We start from the raw sequence: 20,931 nt of genomic DNA, 5'->3' as shown, positions 1-20,931 counted from the left end.
TTTCTACAATGTAAATCTTCACTGAAGTACCCTTGTGGTGTAATGCCAATCATCTATCTTATTCCTTACATAACTTTATTGTTTAAAATATAGTTCCAGTCCTCAATGAATGCTTTTTTCTAATGTCAAGTGCTAGCAAAATAGTACAACATACACTGAGACTTCACAAAAGACTCAACAAGAGATACAGTTATTGCACAAGAAAAATTAATTGGTAAACGTATTACAAATTAACAAATTATTTTTCTAATAAGAAATATTTAGACCCTCTCTGTCATCATGTCTCCTTTTATTCTAGTTACTAAACTTTGAAAGAAGACATTAATCTAATTAGAAGAGAAATCTCCAAACCCTTTTATTAAAAACAGCTTGCCTGTAAAACCAAGATTTGCTTGACATTTGCTTTATCCAAGCTCTTTCATTCAGTGTAATAAAGGTTTTCTGATGCCAATCAGTAGCATCCTGAATTGACTTCTACATTTTTGTTTTAAATTAACATTACAGTGCTGTTCAGCAACACTGGGGTTTGAAGTTGCAACACCATCTGTGGCAGTTGCAATTTCTCATGGATGACAATAAGGAATCACAATATATTCTCAGCATTCACACTTGTTCCCCAGTCATTTAGAAAGATTGCAGCTGCACTGAAATTTAATTCTTCACAACACACTAGGAAGGCAACAGAACTACTTGTAAAATTAGTCAAAGCATGGTGAAAACTTCCTGATATTAGTGTGTGGGGGAGCCTCTGCATATGGCTAGGGCTTAGTCTGATGTTTAATGAGGCCACCTCACAGAGAAAGATCTAGCCCTGCTAGTCTGGTACTTTACTAGATTTTAGTGATGAAAACAATTACACACTAAGGGCATCCAAGACAAATTAAGTGAACACTGAAGAAACACAGTAGCTTGGCCGAAAGGAGATGGAACCAGAACTGTAAGTTGTACCTAATGTCCTGATTATAGATCTAAGCGCTAGATCATGTCAATGTCCTCACTGATTTTCATGTGTTTTCATAAAAAAACTTTTCCAAGGCATCAGATTGGTACCTTGGAAGCATTTTACAGGGAATTTTGTCCTGTGGAGGTGACAAAAGCCAGAAGAGAAGACTACAACCTGATGCTGATTGTGTGCATACAATACACTGGAATGAGGGTTTTTTTTTTCTGACCTACCAGTCCTGGTAGGCGCCGTCATCTCTGAAAGAACACTCTACAAAGAATGTTCTTGAAAAGAACTGGTTCTGTATTCTTTCCATGTACTCTACCAGCCTCTCTACCCACACTCCCAGAAATAAATGTGTAGTCTCATGGTTTACAGAGTGCTTGCAAGGGACATTTTTAAAGTATCGTCTCAGTGTGAGAAGAGAACAGATTTCCACTGAGTAGATACTGTCTTCTTAAGGCAGTACAGTCTAGCAAAAATGTACTAAATGTACATTTCTGTTGCCTATAGCTTCTGCAATGGCCTTTCTTAATTTTTTTTTTATCATGCGACCTGGAATACTTTGTACAGACACATTTTAGATTTTTCAGAGAGTGAGAATTAGAAGGTCAAGTTGACACTTGGTAAAGGTTATGTAGGTATGTGTTTATTGCCCTATTATAACAGATATCAAATGGAGATTTTACACAGCATGTCTAAAATGTGTAAAACCACCCAAAGCTGCACATAAAAACATTTAATACTCTTGAAAGATAATTTCATCCCACCAGGATTATAATGAGTATAAATTTACATACTGATCCTGTGAATAGTCCATCTCAGATGGTTCTTGCAACACTGGCTTCATTGTCACTGAAATTAAGACTACAGAAGAGGATTCAGGGAGATAAGCACCATATTGATTTTTTTATTAATAGCTTGATAAAGTTTTGGTCATTTTGAGGTCTTTGACTAAGTCAGACATGGAAAATTACACATTACACCTTGTTTTAAAATAATCACTGCTGGTGGATGAGACTAAAGCATTTTGGAAAGAGACCAATTAACAATGGGCCAGGAGACCTGAGGTATTTAGGTTTTTTCTTATTTATCTACATGACTGTTACCTGTGTGACTATGAATATTCATTCATAAGGGGTCCTTGACTGAACCCCTTGTAATAACTTCCAGAGAGGCAGTAGTAGATGACATGCAAACTGTAGTGCCCATAAGTTGTTTGAACCCCCCCATTGTGCGCCAGAGTGCAGCATGAACATAACCATAAAACCACACTGTAGTTACAGCACCTGCTGTGATAATCTTTTGAGAGGTGGAGTGATTGTGCTGCTATTCACTCCAAAGTCTCCCTCAACGATAATGGTTTGATTTTGCTTGGTTTGGCTGGTATGACTTAGACTCATGCTGGTAAAGTCAATTTGACTCTGTGAGACATCCAATTCCTAAATCTCTGATCTCCCCTGGTTCTAGTAACACTACCATCATTCAGTATTTATTCACATCATATATTCACAGCTAACAAGCAATGAATGTACAGAAACACCTTGGTAGTTTTTAACTCGTGGTCTAATTAATCTGTTCTCTTAGAGAAACAGTAAAATAATTAAAATATTCTTAGTAAGATTTCCTCCAAAAAGCATCCAAATAAATAAAATGTTAACTTGTCTTAAATCTAACTAACAAGGCATTTATATTAAACAAGATTTAGAGCAATAATTAAGTTACTTATTCAAACAGATTTATGGAGTACTATCACATATGTACACATATCTCTCAAAAACATACTTCTCCTTCCAAAACACACTAAAAATATATCACTTAGAGATATCTTCACGATTTTCTGCTCAACAATCTTCTCTCTTCTCAGGAAGGTAGAAGCAGACAAAAATATCTTATTTTCGTAGGTCACTATTGAATGTGGCTTTACAGAGAAAGAAATGGACTCTGGGCCCTCTTCTGCTTGACTTCCAAGTAATCCTTGCCTTTACTTGTCTTTCACTTTTCTCTTCATTTCCTCATCTACACAATTTTTTTTGTGTAACATTCTGAGATTTAAAGACATCAAAATGCTAAATAATAATTAAAAATTATTACTTGTAGAACCTATGCAGGAGACAGGGCATGGCAGTGCCAACAATACCAAGTGCCATCAGCCACTATTGTATTCAGTCTCCCTGAGCAGTGTCATTCTCATCTTACACCTAGGGCTACAGTTTAAAGACAATAATCAGGGCAAGATCCCCCTCATACCTTGCAGAAAGCCCCCCAAAACAGCAACCACTATTTTCTCCTAACACATATAGAAGGCTATAGCACCTTTGGTCATGGCCTGCCAGCTCTCATGGTTAGACCAGCTGCCCCAGAAGCTAGCAGCCTCTCCTTTGAGTCTCAGGGGACATATCTACCTTTTACAGTCTAGAAAGGTGCAATCTGACTTCATGGTGGTGACTACCCTGCCACCTGAAGTTATCTCATTTTATGGAAACTCCAAACTTACTGAAGATGAATTCTCATCTAAGTCAGCTGAGAGAGGATGTTACACACAGGATGGAAAGGGGAAACCTGGAGTTATGGCTGTCACCGACATGTTTTATGAAAAATCCTTTCCTTAGGATTTCTCCCCTCCTGAGAAACTGAGAGGCCTCAGGAACAAACTGTAAACAATTCTTATCTGCTGCTGTGGAATGCAACAGGGCAAATCTCTGATTGGCCTCGTCAGGCTGTTTCCAATTAAGAGCCAATCACAGATCACCTGTCCGGCCGGTCTCGGTCTGAGACAAGACTTTGTTGATTCATTCTTTTTCTATTCTTAGCTTAGCCTTGTAGTGAGATCCTTTCTTCTATTCTTTTAGTATAGTTTTAATATATTATCTATCATATAATAATAAATCAAGCCTTCTGAAACATGGAGTCAACTTTCTCGTTGTATCTATGTAGTTCATCAGATGGTGACATTATTAATCAGTGTCATTTGAAATCAGAACAAATGAAGATAGTTTGCATGCCGTTACTGATCTCTGAAGCCAGGCTATGTCTAGTGTTTCTAAAAGAAGAACATAACTCTCTAAAAATGTTAATAAGAATTTAGCACTTAATTACTTAGTTAAATAGCTGTCCCTTCTGTTTTCACCTTCTGTTCCTTTCAGACTTGTCTTATATCTACAGAATCTAAACAAAACTATCAATTTCAAGTCTTCTGGTTTTCTCAAAATGGAACAAACTGAAGCAAGGGAGCCTCCTGGACTACCTGAAAGTGGTATAAGTAAATCAATCACATTTCCAAAAGCTTCTATTTGAAATTAATAAAACTCTTCTTTTTAAGTCCTCTCATTATCCCTTCCAGTCATCAGAAAAGAGTGCTGCATATTAGATGGCTATTTCCTGCATAAAGGCAGGGGAAAGGCAAATCTGCATTAAAACATATCAAATATTTTGCTGTCATTCTGTCAGCTGTTCTCTATGCTTGACATCCTCTTGAGATTGTATCTGTAGGCCCTATACAAATGTCATTAAAAAAAATACATTAATCTCCAGTATCTTCTGTTATTTCAGCTGTTTTTATAATGATCAGTTTAGTTTCTTATGTAATATTTCCTGTCAATTTTCCACCTCCACAGAAAAGTCAGTGGCAAGATATTTTTGTCTTTTCTTAGGTTTTAATCTCTTTAGTTGAAGAAGATTAATAGCCATTATAAAAAATAAAGTACATAAAATGACCCACAGAAACTGCGGGTTGAGTGTACCGTGAGAACACTCAAAACTAAAACAAGCAATTCTCTTCAGGGAAATATTAATAAAAGAACTCAGAGAAATAAGGATGTTTGGGTTTTATTTTCCCCAAATGCAGTGAAGAAGGATCTGTCAACTCCTCTGAGCTGCCCCATAACCAGAAGTCCCATGAGTTTTACCTGGGGAGACAGGAAGTAGCATTTACCAGGGTGCAAGAGAGATCCCTCCTTTCTCTACACAGTTCTTCCCCGTTCCTAGTGGAGGAGGCATCTTGCCAATTGGATGTGGAAAAGGTAAGGTACATCACTGTCTTGACAGTTCTGCATGGCTCAGGGTTTCCAGGGTAATTGAGTCCTGGTGCCTGAGTAGCTTGAGAGTGTTGTCTAAGGTCTGTGATAAAATAAATTGGGTGAACAACTGGCTGAAAGAATTGTAATAAATGGGGTAATATCTGGTAACACAGGAGTGCCAACACAAGGCTCAGTTTTAGGGTCAGCTCTCTTCAGCATTTCTAGCAGTGACCTGGACACAGGTGTTGAGGGCACACAAGGTTTATGGGTGAAATTATATTAAGGGGAATCATTGATTCCAAAGAGGGCTTACAGAGACATCTTGATTAGAACACTGGGAAATCAACAACTGTGTGAAATTTACCAAGGACAAATGTTGGATTCCACTCCTGGGGAGGTGTATGTATAGACTGGAGACAGGAGGTTGGAGGGCAGGAATTTCAGTAAAGGATTTGAAGGCTTTGGGTGCTGAACAAAGTACAAATAACTCATCAAAATAAGTGATTATATCACTTATATGCAGCACTGGTGCAGCCTCCCCTTGCGTGTAGTTTTGGGTTCAACAGTATAAGTGTACTGGAAAAGAGTTGGAATGTGTCAAAAGGAGGGAAACAATAATAAAGATAATGAAAGGGCCAGTGGGCAGGACTTATGAGGAGTAGGTGAGGATACTGAGTGTGTTCAGCAGAGGGAAGATGAGAGTGAGGAGTGACCTCACTGCTGTCTGCAACTTCCTTATGGGAGGAGTGGAGTGGGACGTGGTGCTGTTCTCCCTGTTGTCCGGCAATAGGATGCAAGGGAAGGTGGACACGGGCCGAGCACCTGCCTGACCTGAGAAATGGTGAATGAATTCCTTGATTTGCTTTGATATGAGCAGGAGAAATTGTTGACAGGATATGAACTGAGGTTCCAGAAGAATCATTCCCTGTTAGTGCAATTAAATTGGAGAAATAGCCACCTTAAATATTTAGTGCTGATAAAACCACAGATTTGTTGGGACTGCAATCCATTGGAATTCACCCAGTAACATGACAAGCTACATTTACGTTCAGTCTTCCACTCCAGTGCCACCAGGTGTAAGTAGATTTTTCTAGAAACATCCTCACAGGAATAGAGACACACATATAAACATGTGTGTATGTCTTAATTACATTAAACTGTATTTATTATCTCTACAGCAATATCAGCTTATTCATATCCTCATGTAGGAAAAGACATGCAGGAATAAAATACTGCTGTGTAGTAGTTAGGGGTGAAGGGTTAGCATGGCTTTGTGCTTTGCATTTGCTCTGAAAGAAGAGATTTTAGATGCTAAAATGTTTTATTTTTTGCTTCTGGTTTAGCTGCTCTGTTTATCTGCACAATATGGAGTTTATTTTTTAAATCATATTTTTTTTTTAGTCTTGTTTGTAGCCCGTATCATTGAACTCCTTTATTGACACAGGTTTCAAGTTGTGTCCCTGAACTGGATGAGTCCCAACTGTAAATAAAAACATAGTTTATTTGTTTTCTATGAGGTTCACTGAAACTGATGGGACTCTTTACAGGGAGTTCAGTGGGAGCTGGAAAAGCCCTCACTTGTACTGAGTTAGTTTTCCCAGTAGTCCAGTTTCTAAGTAATAATTGTGGAAAAAAATACTTCATGGAAAGTGATGGCATAATAATGCAATTTGCCACACATTTATTATATCCAGTAGAACTACCATGTAGTGGGAACATTATTACTGTGAAATACTTTTATTTCACAGTAACTGTAAAGTGACACCATGTCCCCTGTACAACCCCTTTCTCTCTTATCCACAGGAGATACGTGAGATAGCATAACTGAAATCTTATTTTCAGGCTTGTGCTTTCACTTCTTTATAGACAGGAACTACAGAATGCCTAATAAAGGATCTCCTTTTCTTTTTTTCCTTTTCTTTTTTCCTTTTTTTTTTTTCTTTTTCTTTCTTTTTTTTTTTTTTTAATGTGAAAGAGGTCATATTTTACAACACAATCTCTCTCTGACCAAATTACCCTGACAATTGTCAGGAGTCCATTAAAACTCTTTTCTTTCTGCAGATACATTAGGGGTCCCATGTTTCCTTGTACATGTCCCTTTTACAATTGCAAAAGGATGATAATTCTTAGGGAAAATTATGTTGTTAATCTCATAGCTTCCTATAGAATATAATAGCAATACAGTCAAATGGACTGAAAATGTAATATCAGTGATGCTCCCTTTGGAAGCATTGGCTTAGGTAGAAGCTGCTTTATGACTACTTATATCCATACATTTTTCTTAGACTATGCATGGATCACAGGTAATTCCAATTGCATATAGTATTTTGTGTTGTGATAATGCTAAGTTTCCCGGCTTATGTTTTATCTATTATAAACATATTTCTCATGTATGTTAATGTCTATGTTGAAATTTACTTCTTTTGTATTATTTCACCCTTTTACCTTTTTAAAATTTTATCTTAAGTAATCATAATTATTCTATTCTGTTCTCAGGAGCATGGTTTTTCATTAAATTTTGCTACAATGAAATAGAAACTCACTGCACTAGGTAGTTATTGATGCTGTTCACTTTTAAGATGCCGGATTTTTATTTTTAAAACTTTTATATCATTATTGTTTTATAACATCTGTGGCTTATGAAGAAGATTTAAAAATAAGAGATAAATTCAGTGTTTTATAATAAAAATAAGACATAAATTCAGTATTTGTTTTTTTATTTGTTTTAATTATTATTTTGGTTTTGTAATTTATTTTTATTTTCATTTATTGGATGAAGGGAGCTGGGGGTTTGAATTTACCTCCAGTTTCAACCTGGGCCATGGTCTACTGATTTGACTACTGCTACTGTATTGCAGGGAATGCAAATACTGACCAGGAAAAACAGGGGTGGACAGAGGCTCTGTGTCAGAGTTATAATCACTCATTAATTTTAGAAATGTGTACATCTAGTCTAGTACTAACTTACCTGTCTTCAACAGACCCTTTTTAAATTAGCCAGAACTACACACAATGAAAATGCAGAAGAACTGGAGCACAGCTACTGACACTTATGTTGGAGCGTGACACAAGACAGTTGTGGAAGTGAAACTTCAGATGCAGAGAGATCAGACAAAGAGGTTGCTCTTTATTTGGGGTGTTCCAAAGTTGAGACACCACAGCAGAATAATTTTTCAGATGGCAACTTTGAGCTTGGGCTGCAGAATTTGGATTAAGCAGGCATTTGGATTTACACATCTAGATACCTTTTTCATGAGCTAGGTCAAAATCAGTTACTAAAAGAGTCTTTAAAAATAAGTTCTCATTTCATAAGTAAAATGGAAGAAAGGATATACATTTCCATATTCCCTCTACAGCTCAAACTTTTTCTTATACACAAACAAACTTCTTTAGAAAGGCCTTTGCCAAGGCACAATGTATTAAAGTTTCCCAGACCTCATTCAAACCCTTTCATTTCTTTGCCTTTATCTGGACCGATAACAGCTGGTTACTCTGCAAAAGCTGAACTTTTGATGTCTCATTCTCCTCTGTGATGAATCTCTTCAGGTGCCCTGTGAAGATGAAGGAGGTATGTCACCACCTATCTGCAATGGCAGAACCCATAGAAGGATGTGCACTGGAAGGGAGACAGAAAGGTATCACCCCATTACTATTCCAAAGGAGATAATAGGACAATGGTGGAGTTAGAGATGCATGAGCATTTTGTCAACTTTTGTTCAGAAAGCCATTGACCCAAAGGAACAGCTAAGGCCACAAAATTGTGCTCAAGACAACAAAACCAAACCAAAGGAACCTGAAAAGAAAAACCTGCACACAGCAACACATGATGATTTGGAGCAAAATTATCTATTTTAGCACTGAAAAATTTATGCTTGTAACTTGATGTTAGGAGATGATAGTGGAGTACAGTGAAATGTTCTAATATTTACCCTAAATCAACATTTCAAAGTCTGTGTGTATCTTTTGGCATTTACCACTGAGTAAATGATCCTTTATTCACAAAGCTGTAACCTCACTGAAGGCTTGACTTGTAAAAACCATCCAGGAAACAAAATGCTGTGACATTTTTAAAAATGAAGTGAGAAGGTAATAAAAATTTAAAGTCTTGAAACAACACGTTGAAAACCAAATTATTTTGCATGCAGATTGGTAGAATAGCCTCTGCAAGGGACACTTCTACAGGTCCCAAAACCAAAGATGTTATGGCAGGTTCTAGGGGCAGGTTGGGAGCTAGGACTCAGACAGGTACTGTACAGGCAGATTATCTGGTTTCCCACATTTACTGTTGGATCATATAGGTTTTTCTGATTTGTTTTTTCAAAGACTCATCAGAAGAATGCATGCAGCAGATAGAAAAATAGCACTTTCAGAGGATATTACACCTGTGTAAAATCAAATGAAAGAAAAACAAATTATTGAGTTCAATTAAATATTTCAAATTATGATTTAATAAATATTTTAACCTAAGATGAAGCACTGATCTTTACTCCCATTTTTATGAAATGCCTTTGTCTTCCTGAAATGTGTGATTGCTAAATCAAAGGATTAAAAGAAATGCATCCTAATTTTGATATTTACTTACGACTGAATAAACTAAATAAGTAACGTGTTTGTTATGTCTGCAAGCAAAATTAACTAAATTAAACAAGGCAGGCTGAATGGACATGCTGATGTCTCTGTTTTCAAGAAAGCCTCATTCTGGAAATAGTAACATACTAAAATAAATAACAGAAGTTTCACATTATGTGTAGTTTTTACTTGCTGAGCAATGATTTGAGATCCAAAATTTTCATAACAAATGATGCCCAAGCAGCTGTACTCTGATTAACAAACTTCCTGTGTCATACACACACCATCTCCAACCAATGCACTAGAGAAGAAAATGAAATTATATTTATTAGGTGATGGATAAAAATTTAAACTAGTTATGTAATTTGTATACTCTCACAAAGCATTGTTCATTCTTCTTGTCTAAGTAAGCTTTTGCAGGTGCCTAAGCTTCCAAAAGGTGCATACCTTTTAAAAGGATGCTTCCAACAACCCATTATCACTACCCATAACTAAGCCAGGACCATATTGCTGCCTTTTTCATCCTAAAAAGTTGCTCACAACAAGGCGCTCAGATAGTTCAGCCACCCACAATCACACCACAACTATTTGTTTATTGAGAAGGAAAATATGGTCAGACTTACAAAACTGGGTGTGTATTATTAACATCAGCTTGGAAAGCACTGTTGTCAAGCTACGGTAAATATCACTGGTAGTAGAGTATTGAAGAGTTTGGGAAGTCATCAACCAGGGCATTTCAATGTGGAACACATGACATAACCACAAGCTGCACTTCATTAAATTTGAAACTGTAACGTGAGGAGTGACCTAATTTAATTCATGTGGCTCCATCTGTTTGAAGTCAGTAGACTCTTTCTTACTGGGGGGCAACAAGGCCTTTAACAAAATACCAGCCCTACCATGCCAAGTTGTTTGTCTTTGAGGATTCATTCTTTTCATATTATGATTGGTAATTCATGGATTCCACAGGGACTTCCTGTAACTTTAACACAGTCTATTTGAAGGGGTAATTAACTGCAAGTTTGAATAGTTTTCTTATCCACAGGTGTAACGGGGGGGGTGGAGTCAGACTGCTCACATAGGGTGTACCAGGTCTTCAGCCAGCTGCAAAATAAGGATTCTGGAGCTGAAGGCTTTGCATCACGTTCCAATGTTTACAGCTAAAATTCATCTGACATTGTTCAAAACTTTGATTTTATAGAATCATTTTATAAATTCTTTTTAATTTATTTGCATCTCATGGATTTTTTTCCTGTTCTATATTTCCTGCCCAGAGAGTCAAATGCTTCATAAAAATACTACCAGATTACCACCTTTGATTTTTGAAACAATTCTTCAGGTTTCCCAGCCTGATATTATGGCCTTTTAATGCATCCAACAACAAAAATTAATACCAACTGTGCCTCCTAGTTCCTTTACAGTTGTTGTTTTCTACAGTTCAGCCCTTCTCTGATGCCGTGTAATTTCTCTTGTTCTCAATAAAAATACTTAGCTTTGTTTTGAATCATAACAAAAATTCAAACTACCCACATTTCTTTTCAGCATTTGAGATGAAAACGGAACATTTTGACATTCTAAATTCAAATATGTAACTGTAATCTGCTTAGGGACATCACAGGACTTTTTTTTAATTTTCATTTGGATTGAGCTCCCCTCCAAACTAAGCAGATCATGTTACATAGTATACATTTTGGGGAAAAAGATCATGGTGATTTCCCACATAAAAAAATTTTACTGTTAAAACGGAAACTGTTCCATAGAGAATTTTGATTTGGGGAACAATTCTTCTCCATTCAAATAGCACTTTCATAGGAAATGTTTTATTTGCTACTGAGCAGCGCTTCGATTGCATAAGGTCTTTTCTGCTGCTCAGATTGCTACCACAGCAAACGGGCTGGGACTGCACCACCAGTGGGAAGGAGGCACAGCTGGCACAGCTGACTTCAACAGACCAAAGGGAAACATCATAAATAATGGCATCATACTTAGCCACAAGAACTGTGTGAACAAAGAGGAAGAAGTGATGCTGGGAGTTATGGCATTTTACTTCCCAAGTCAATACTACATGTGAGGGAACCTTGCTTTCCTGGGGATGGCTGAATGCCTGCCTGCCTGTGGGAAATGGTGAATTAATTCCTTGTTTTGTGTTGCTTGCCTTCACAGCTTTTGTTTTACCTACCTAAACCACCATTATCTCAACCCCCAAATATGTTCCCTTTTACATTTCCAATGGATTTCCCATCCCACTAGGGAAGAGAGAGGGAGTGGCTGTAGTGCTCAGTTTTTGTCTGGGTTTAAACCAAAATCTTGTTTCAAAATACTCAAAATACTCTTAAGATTTTTTAAATTTTTTTTTTTCATTTAAATAATATGAATATTGATCATAGTTTTCCAGATCTTGACAAAATATGGCTTCCCAGAACCATGAAAACATCAAGTGTTAACCAGATATCTGACCAAACGTCTGTATACTTTATGACCTGTTTAGGACACTAGAAGATATTTGCCCACAAGTTAATTTTATTCCTGAAACATCTGAAAGACTTAACAGTAAAAAAAACAACTGGAATGAAAAAAAGAAAAATCCAAACAGAAAACATAGAAAAGAAGAGGCAAAGCAATCACCTCTGGGTTAAGGTTGTCTTCTAGAACCTTGTTAAGGATGTTGTAAGGTAGAAAAGAAGATTATATTCTCCAGCAGTTCAAACACAGTCTCTGTGTAGGAGCTGTATCATATTACATGCTGTGCTGGCTCTGGAAGTGATGAGAAATCAAATCCTGATTGTGGGAGGAAGTGAGTCACACATTGCAGGGATGATATGAAAGGATTGTCCAGGGATATGGAGGCTCTAGCTCCTGACAACAGGACACTTTGAGAACTCCTTTCATCTTGTACTGCTCTTATCTATTCTTGACACTTTTTTTTTTTTTTTTTTTTTTTTTCCTGGTCTTAATCTATATCTGTATGAAGTTGTCAAACTATTTCTCCTCCCTTCCTCCCCGGTTATCAAGCATTTAATGAAAATATTTTTATTTTACATAATGATGTAATGCCTAACTGAATAAGAAAACAGAACTTTCAAAAGCCAGCCTGTTGTTGTGAGAAAGGGAACATAACCTACAAGAGGCTTATTCCTGAAAAGGGTTTTTAAGATGGTAGAAAAGCACATGAAAATTTATCTCACACAGAATCAAAATTACATTGCAATTTCTGAGAAAGTTATGACCTTAAAACACCACAAATCTTCACAACATTTCAATACAGGTTAGCCTGAGGAATACCTTGTCACAGAGCTCTCACCAGCAGTTTTATCCAATTATTTTCTCATTATGTGTAAAGGGAAGTTCAGGAGTTTTACAGGTTACAGGCTCCATATACCGCTCTTTGAAATGAGGTGCATTTGAATAACTTTCAAAAATTTAACATGGGATCAGTCTTTTGGTAAGGAGATAAAACTCTTGATAGTCCTTGTTAACTATTTCCAACAAATGACACACATATTACCTTCTGTAAACATAACTTCTGCCATCTTTCCCTTACTTCTCAGCATAAAAATATATTTTAATTGGCCTTTTTCTTTCTCTTCAGCATTAAAAAACCAGTCCCTCACCCCAGGTCTTGGTATTCTTTAATGTGGATTCGATACCTGTACATAAACTTCTCACCCAAAGAGAAAATTTATCAGTATTTCCTGATGATTTACTGCTTACACCTCATAATTCAAAGTGGGCAGTGGAAACCTGATATTCTTGGTGTTTGTGTGTATATATATATGCCAAGCAGGTGTAGATTCAGAAGAGCCCCTCTCTGAACTGCTGAGGAGAAAACAGGGCCTTCTTCACTGTGTTCTGCATCTGGGAGCATGCATTTTCTGGAGGCCTAAATCCCCTAACAGAGTGAGTTTTCTTTACACCCAAATCAGAGGACACAGAAAAAGCCTTATATTAAAAGATTAATACTCCTCACAAGTAGCAATAGAAAATAATGTCGCTTGAACAACAAATGGGTTCTTTGATTAGTATAATTCTCAAACCTTTAAGACGGTCTTTTCCAACCTTTCCAAAAAAAACCATTCATTCAACAGTTTCTCCCAAGCCAGTTTTCTCTAAGCTGTATGCATTTCCCTTTTTGCACTTTGCACAGGTAGCTGATACTAGCAGGAGACAGCAGACCAGCAGCCTCTGAAAGGCAGAAGACCTCTGTCTGGGCCCATGGAGGGTCACACGGTGGGATCTCCAGTCTTGGATTCATCTGCAGGAAGAGCAAGCTGCAGGGGCTGTCACTACCCTGAGAGGCAGACATTATTTTTCAGATATTATTTATTTGTCCTCAGGGGATACCAGCAAAGTTTTTAAAAGAACTTCAAGTCATGGCTTTATGGTTTCTCTGCTGAAAGAAGCAACCAGTCAAAACACCTTGGATGGACACAGTTCTGCATCAGAAGATGGAGTCTCATCAATTTGACTTTTTTTTTCCCCCAAGTGGAACATGTCAATTTCAATTAAGCTTTATATGTGAATAAGTCAAAATGAATAATTTCAAGTTTTGTATTTGGTTTTGATAATTTTTTTTTGTTTGTCTTTATTATTTTGGGGGTACAATAAAAGACAGGACCAGAAAGATCTAATCTCTTAACCATGTTCAGTTGCATCAACTCCTCTTTCTAAAATGCCACACTTAGAAAACTCCTTTCTTTCAACTGTGAACAATGGTAAATGCTCTCTGAATAAGAGTTATTTCCCATATTTGAGCCATTTTACTGATATATTATCAGAACAGTACTTCCCAGTTTAGCTAATCAGTTGATTACATATTTCCATATCAAATTATTGTTGCCTTTATTATTGATTACCTCAGTATTTTATTATTATCTTTCCAATACCACAATCCTGTTACCATATTACAAGAAGGCTTTGACTAACTTTTTTCCTCATGAATGTATGAAATGTCTGTGTCTTTTATTGATCTCCAGTTATTTTTTCAGATGCTTATGAACAGTTTGATAATTCAAAGTTCAAGTTACACTGATCTGGCTCTTGTCTAGGTCTTCATTTTATGTAAAATCTTTTTTTTATTCAATACTCTTTGTTCTTTTATGGAGGGGAGGGGAAGAGAAATTTTTAATAATTTCTCCTTTAAAATGAGGTTTTACTGTTTGTCTTTTAAATTTTTTTCTTATCCTTTGAACAGCTCAGGGTAGAGAATTCTTTTGAAAATGAGTGAGAATCAGCCAATCCACCTTAAATTATTTTCTTTTTTATGTCAGATCATGGTCAATTAATAATGAAAACAGAGGGGAGAAATAGAGAATAGTAAAAAGAATTTATGGTGTTTTTTTCCATGTTTAAAAAAATATTTGAAAATAGAAATCAGAGCATAATTTATAATTATTTTCCTGCTAATTGTCTATTGTATAATTTCCATATCAATAAATACACTTGGTTTTTCTATGCAGGTTTCCAGCCTTTTGTTACAGATTAGGTTTCTGTCACATTGAACGGGGAACATTTTCTGTTATCTTGTACATAAAAGAACTATGTTTGAGTTAAATATATACAAAGACATAGCCATAGAAATAAACTATAGAAGACCTAAATACGTTGAGTTAGATGTAAAAGACCCCAGTATCACTGTCCATTTTTAATCATCCAGATACTGTCCTTGGAAATGTGCCCCACACATAAAAGGCCATTCTTCCCAACAAAGAATTGGGAAAGCACCTCTGATAAAGTTAAAATTACAGAATAATGAGTGTAAGATCAACTCTATGTATTGTATGCTAATTTTGGCAGTGCTATTGGAAAAAAAAAACCAAGAGATGCCTATTAACGACGAGCTCAGAGGGTCTCATTTTCAAAGCATTGAAGCAAAAGGCTGCTTGCAAGAATGTATGCCCAATTGCATGCTTAATCTGCACCCACAATTACTATGACTTCATGTGCTCCTCAGGTACTGAAACTCAACTGACCATTTCCATGCACACAACCTGATTTGCATTTGGAATTACAGTAAATGTGCATTCAGATTAAATGTGTGATTATGCAGGTCATTTTGCACATGACCCTGAGTTCTAATATTTGGAAAAATCAAACCCTGGAGGCTACACTCCTCTCTTGAATATACAGAACTCTTACTGTCCCATTAGCAGGGTAATCAAGAGCAGAACATGTTTTCACAGCATCCATCTTTTATAAGCAATTTTTTCTTATACTGAAAATCTAGCCCAAACCCAGAAGGCACTTAAAAATTAGATACTTTGACTACATAGTTTATACAGCCTGGATTGAAATAGGCAAAGTATTTATCAACTCCTTTACACAGTGGAATGCCAATATGAACACAAATAGTGCTGACAACTCTGCACCACAATACAGTGAACATTTAAACACTCTTGTACTCGAAGGGTGCTTTCTTGGTCTGTGTTTCATAGCTATAATAGGAACAAAAGGAGGAGTACGACAAGAACCTGAGCAAGGAAACTGGGAAGTAAAGATAGATATCTAAATGACAGGAAATGGGAAAAAAACTCTCCAGAGTAGGTCTGCAATTTTGTATTCAGAACTCAGCTGAACAGATTAAAAACCCTAAACCATAATATATTGCTAAACCCCGGGGGACATAACTATAAGTGATAATAGTATTAACACAGGAGACAATTACAGAGCACTTTTTGGCTGCAAGCCTCAGAATACTTTACATGAATGGTTATTATTACTAACACTCTACAGAAAGAAGACCCAAGCTACTGAAAGGTTCTGTCACATGCTAACAACCAGTCAGAAAGCAAGAAGAAGGCTCCTTAGATATTTCTACAGTTTCCTGAAAGTAGGAATTAAAATGAGATCATAGCCCTTTTTGCACAAACATTAGACTACAGCAAAATAGTCAGCATTTCTGCAAGGGAAATTTGTGTGGTCACAGGGCAGATGAAAGAAAATTTTAGAGGAATTCAGAGACTGCACTACTCTACAATTGTTCAGCTTTTCTGTAAAGAAGTACCTTCAAATTGTCATTCGTCTAAATAATTCTTTGGGGTTTGTATATATCTGTTATATGTCTGTAACCAGTATTAACATACATACAGCCAGTACAGAATTTCCTTGTGCAATTTAAATGGTCATCTTTAACAACAGACATATAAATAGAATTACTCTTTCCTTCGGAAGAAATATTTCATAACTCCTATTATTCTATAATAAAGAACTCTGCCATTAAATTATTATTTATATGAATCAGTTATAAATATCAATAGATAGTTACGCAGAGTATCTATTAATGGAAGTACATTTTGCTTAGTTCTAGCTATAAAGAATCACTTCACTCCTAGTTTTCTTCATGTGAATTTTGGATGAATATATGGCTACGCGTTTAAGTTGTTACTCGTACTCGTGACATCCTGTGCAATGGGAAGGGAACAAAGTCCAGGGGGACACTTCAAACAAAGAGGCAAAATGGCCTCTTTGCATCTGCTCTGTCTGCTTTCTAGAAGCAGTCCTTACCTATCACGTAGAAATGCCTTGCAGGAAGAACATGGCCACGCCACGTGTAAAGAAGGAGTATTTGAACATTCATGCTCTTTCATGCTCTATAATCTTTTCAAGAGTAACATCATCTCTTCCCCAGCACCTTTGTCTGCAGGAACCCTTGCCAAGACAGAAATTCTTAAGGTAACAGAAGAAACTAGTGTTTTCTCTGAGCCTCAATATGACAGAAGATGAGAAAGCAGAGAGACCTCTAGGATACAGCTACAGCTTCCTTCAGAGTCCACTGAACAACTAGCTAAATTCATTCTGTGTCTTCCGTAACATCTCCAGCTCCCTCTTTGATCAGTGAAGTGCAGGGATGTTCTTGAGCCCTCTGTGCCCTCCTGTAGAATATCTGTCTTAAAACAGTATTCCTGCTAACCAGTAACAACAGCAGAACTTGCAACCAGGAGTGGTCCAGCACCAGTAGGGGCAGAAAGAAAGTTTTTAAACCCTTTGCTTCAGTGAGGGGAGGCCTATGGAGACAGGCTTGCCACATCCTTTGCTCAAAGTATCCTGATACTAGGTCCCAAAACGCTTTTACCAGCCATTATGGGGACAGGGGAGATGTGTACAGTACCAAACCAATACATAAAAAAATTCTGAAGACAAGGGTCACCTGGCTGCACACTTAAGCTGTATTTAATAACAACTGGAGTTCCTACAATACAGATCCAGTGCTGAAAGTAACTGGCAGCTTTTCAGGAGTCTTCACAGGTATTTTTAGCAATCTTAAAAGGTATCTTCTGGTGAGTGGGGGAACTTGCATTATTTCTGCAGTTTTGACCCTCCAGCAGAATGTGAAAACCGTCACATATCTCACATTAAAATGCTGGTCCAGTCCAAACGTCAAGTTCTTATTCACCAAAATTTTCATGCACTTGTTTTTGTGGAAAATAGACAGTGATACTGGGGTCTTTTACATCTAACTCATTTGGAGGTACGACAGCAAACACCTGCAGGTAGCTACATCCACAAAAACTCAGAATCAGCTCTCTTTGTTGCTAATATACTGTATCTGGACAGTAATGTCCTCAACAGTGTGAGCATGAGGTCCTATAACTGATTTCATCTTTCTTTGATCCTGCTTCTGCTGAACATGTTACTTCCAGAAGATGCCATGAGAATAAAGCACTGGTTCTGTTGCTCTGCACTGTCAGAGATGGATATATTTCAGAATGGCAACTTGTGAATTAACATTATAGCAGTGATGAGACATGATGAGATCTATTAATGAAAGAGTTCCTTCCCACCACACACACAAAAAAGTATAGAATAAGTATAAAATATGCATGAAAATATACTCACTTTACATTGGCTCATATTTTTTAGAAAAAAATGGGAAAAAATGTACCTAGGAACAAGAAGGGTTTTCACAGTGAAATTAAATGATCTACAGCATTTTTGAGAACCTTTGTTAAAAGGCTCTTTTTGTTCCTGGTGTGAATTTTCTTAACCCTTGCTTTTGTGGGAATAAGTCAGGCTGTGAATAGCATTTAAATATAATTTTTCACATAATGCCTAGCCTACTTTCAAAACTCAAGTAGCAATTTAGTTACCTGGATTTTATTATATATTTCTATTTCAAATCTCACCTGTGGTTTGAACATATTTTGTCTTTCATTTCAATCCAGTTGCTATGACTCAAAAGCCCATGCTAGACTAGAATATGGTAATAGAGGCAATTATATAATTGAGTATGCATCACTACTCTCAGGTTAAGGTTTCACACCTGGGTGTCATTATTCTCTCCCATATCAATTTATTATTTAAGGACTTACCATTTGAAAGGTCTTAGTGTGCTCTGGCAATTAGAGTTGCAGAGTTTCTGTCTGCAGTAGCTGCATTTATTTTGCTCTCCTAGCTTTTTGTGATAGAATAATTAGATCTGCTTATAATTCAGTAATGACAGACTCCTCTGAAACTGCTAATATTGCCCAGTCCCTCTTTAATCATCTGCATGAAAAAAAGATAGGTGGAGTCTGTATCACACACACACACACACACACACACACACAGAACTAGGAAATAGAATAATAGAATTGTGGTAAAAATGCATCTAGATATGTAAATTTTATTCATATTACTAGACAGATTGATTTCTGCATTGCAACTGCAATAGCTGAGAACAGTACATAGTAGCTTACCAAGGAAGCCAATTTAAAAACATGAACAAAATCAATTTTGCTATGGTAATATTAAATTAACATGTTGTTTATGTTATGGCATTAAAATTACATTGTTATTCAAACTAGGCCTGTGCATCACAATTAATTGGAAAGTTTTGGAGACAATCAGCTCTGGAAGATTATTCATTCAATGCAATGGGCACTAATAACATTATTTGCTTTCTTAAAGCCACAAAAAGCAGAATAAGTTTCCTGTTTTACCAATATTGCTTTTATACTTTTTAGAACAAACCAAGCCTCTCCTTTTTGATTGAGGGGATGGGCCCTTAATAAAGACAGCAAAAAAAAAAAAAAAAGAGAAAAAGCTCAGAGTTGTACAAAGTTACATGCATGTCTATACATGCACAAAATCAGCAGAATACCTTTATGAGTACTTTCATCAAAAATTTTGCTAGATAGTTGATATTTAGGTGAACACAAGACACCTTCAGAGAAATGTGTCCAAGCTTACTGTAAAGTAATGTAAATTACTATCTGAAAAGGAGATTACATTTTCCTAGTCTATACATGGAATCACAAGACTTGGTGAATTGTAAGAAGTAAAGAACCACGGGTATTTTCTCTATCTTAACATTCATTGTCAGATGCATCACTTGTTCCTTCTCTTAAGAGTTTGCATCACCACAACATAAGTCCGCTTATTCATGTGTGATTTTCATTACTTTACATATCGAGCTTCAAAAACAAAAGTTCAGTAAATTTATTTCAGCCTCTGTAATGTTGCTTGGCTAGGGTCATGTCTACTTAACTGCAAACATGCTTGTCTTTTTCCTTAGCTGCTTTGGATTTTATGTGCTTGTGCCATAAAATCAATGTAAATAGCATATAAACATTATAAGAGAAAAGGAAAAAGTCAAAGGCAGAGCAGGTATGAGATACCTTGTCAGACTCCCTTCACCCAGAAAAGTAAAGCCAGAAATTTGAAAATATTCAATATTTACCCTTGCAGATAACTCTCTTACCCTTAATATTCCCAAATCCCCTTTTGCCCCGATCTTGAACTCCCAAAGTAGGAGAGACAGAAAGAAAGAAGACGCAGCCAAATCCATAACTTCTACCACCAACAAGTTTTCTTAGATAGCAGTCTAAAAAACTACAAATATAAAAATGAGTTCTTGCAAAAAATTCACAAAGGTAGGGAACCACTAGGGTGTATAATGCATAATACGAGCTAATTTAAATAATGAGCAGAATAAATAATATTTAGATTGGAACTTTAAAAGTATTTTGTTATGTATTTTATGTATTTACAAATGATAAAATATAACCTGATTAATATAACTGCATAGCAAAGTATCATGCAATTCTAGGAAAAGGTAAAATGATTTTGTGAAGTGTCTAACCTTAGTGCAGTGTCTAAACTTGGAAATGGTAAGTATAGCAAACTCCACATAACATTAGAAGACCTTAAAACCCATAAGTTTTAGTACACCACGTCCTTCTGTTACAGGTCACACCCACCACATATTTAATTGTACCATTCACCTGAACAGCAACACTTCAGTGCTGCTGCTGGCCAAGGCCGTGATGATTTGTTACACCTGTATTCTGGCTCTGTCATGCCTGAGTGACATCTGTCTATTTCCATTTCAGGGCACCTGCCACTATGGTATCTGAGCAAAAGCATGACACACACTAGTGTGAACAGATCAGTTACATGATAATTTGCTTTAAGCATTGCAGCCAT

At 36.5% G+C, this 20,931-nt stretch overlaps 1 long non-coding RNA gene across 1 annotated transcript in view; it reads right to left on the bottom strand.

The window, feature by feature from the left end:
- Positions 1–20,931, bottom strand: part of LOC127061040 (uncharacterized) — a 125,864-nt gene that overhangs the window by 15,130 nt on the left and 89,803 nt on the right. The gene's annotated exons all lie outside the window — the stretch shown is intronic.

Source organism: Serinus canaria, chromosome Z (genome assembly GCF_022539315.1).
Source record: "Serinus canaria isolate serCan28SL12 chromosome Z, serCan2020, whole genome shotgun sequence".
NCBI lineage: Eukaryota > Metazoa > Chordata > Aves > Passeriformes > Fringillidae > Serinus > Serinus canaria.
Note: the sequence above shows the minus strand (reverse complement) of the source record. Positions and strands in the feature narration are given on the sequence as shown.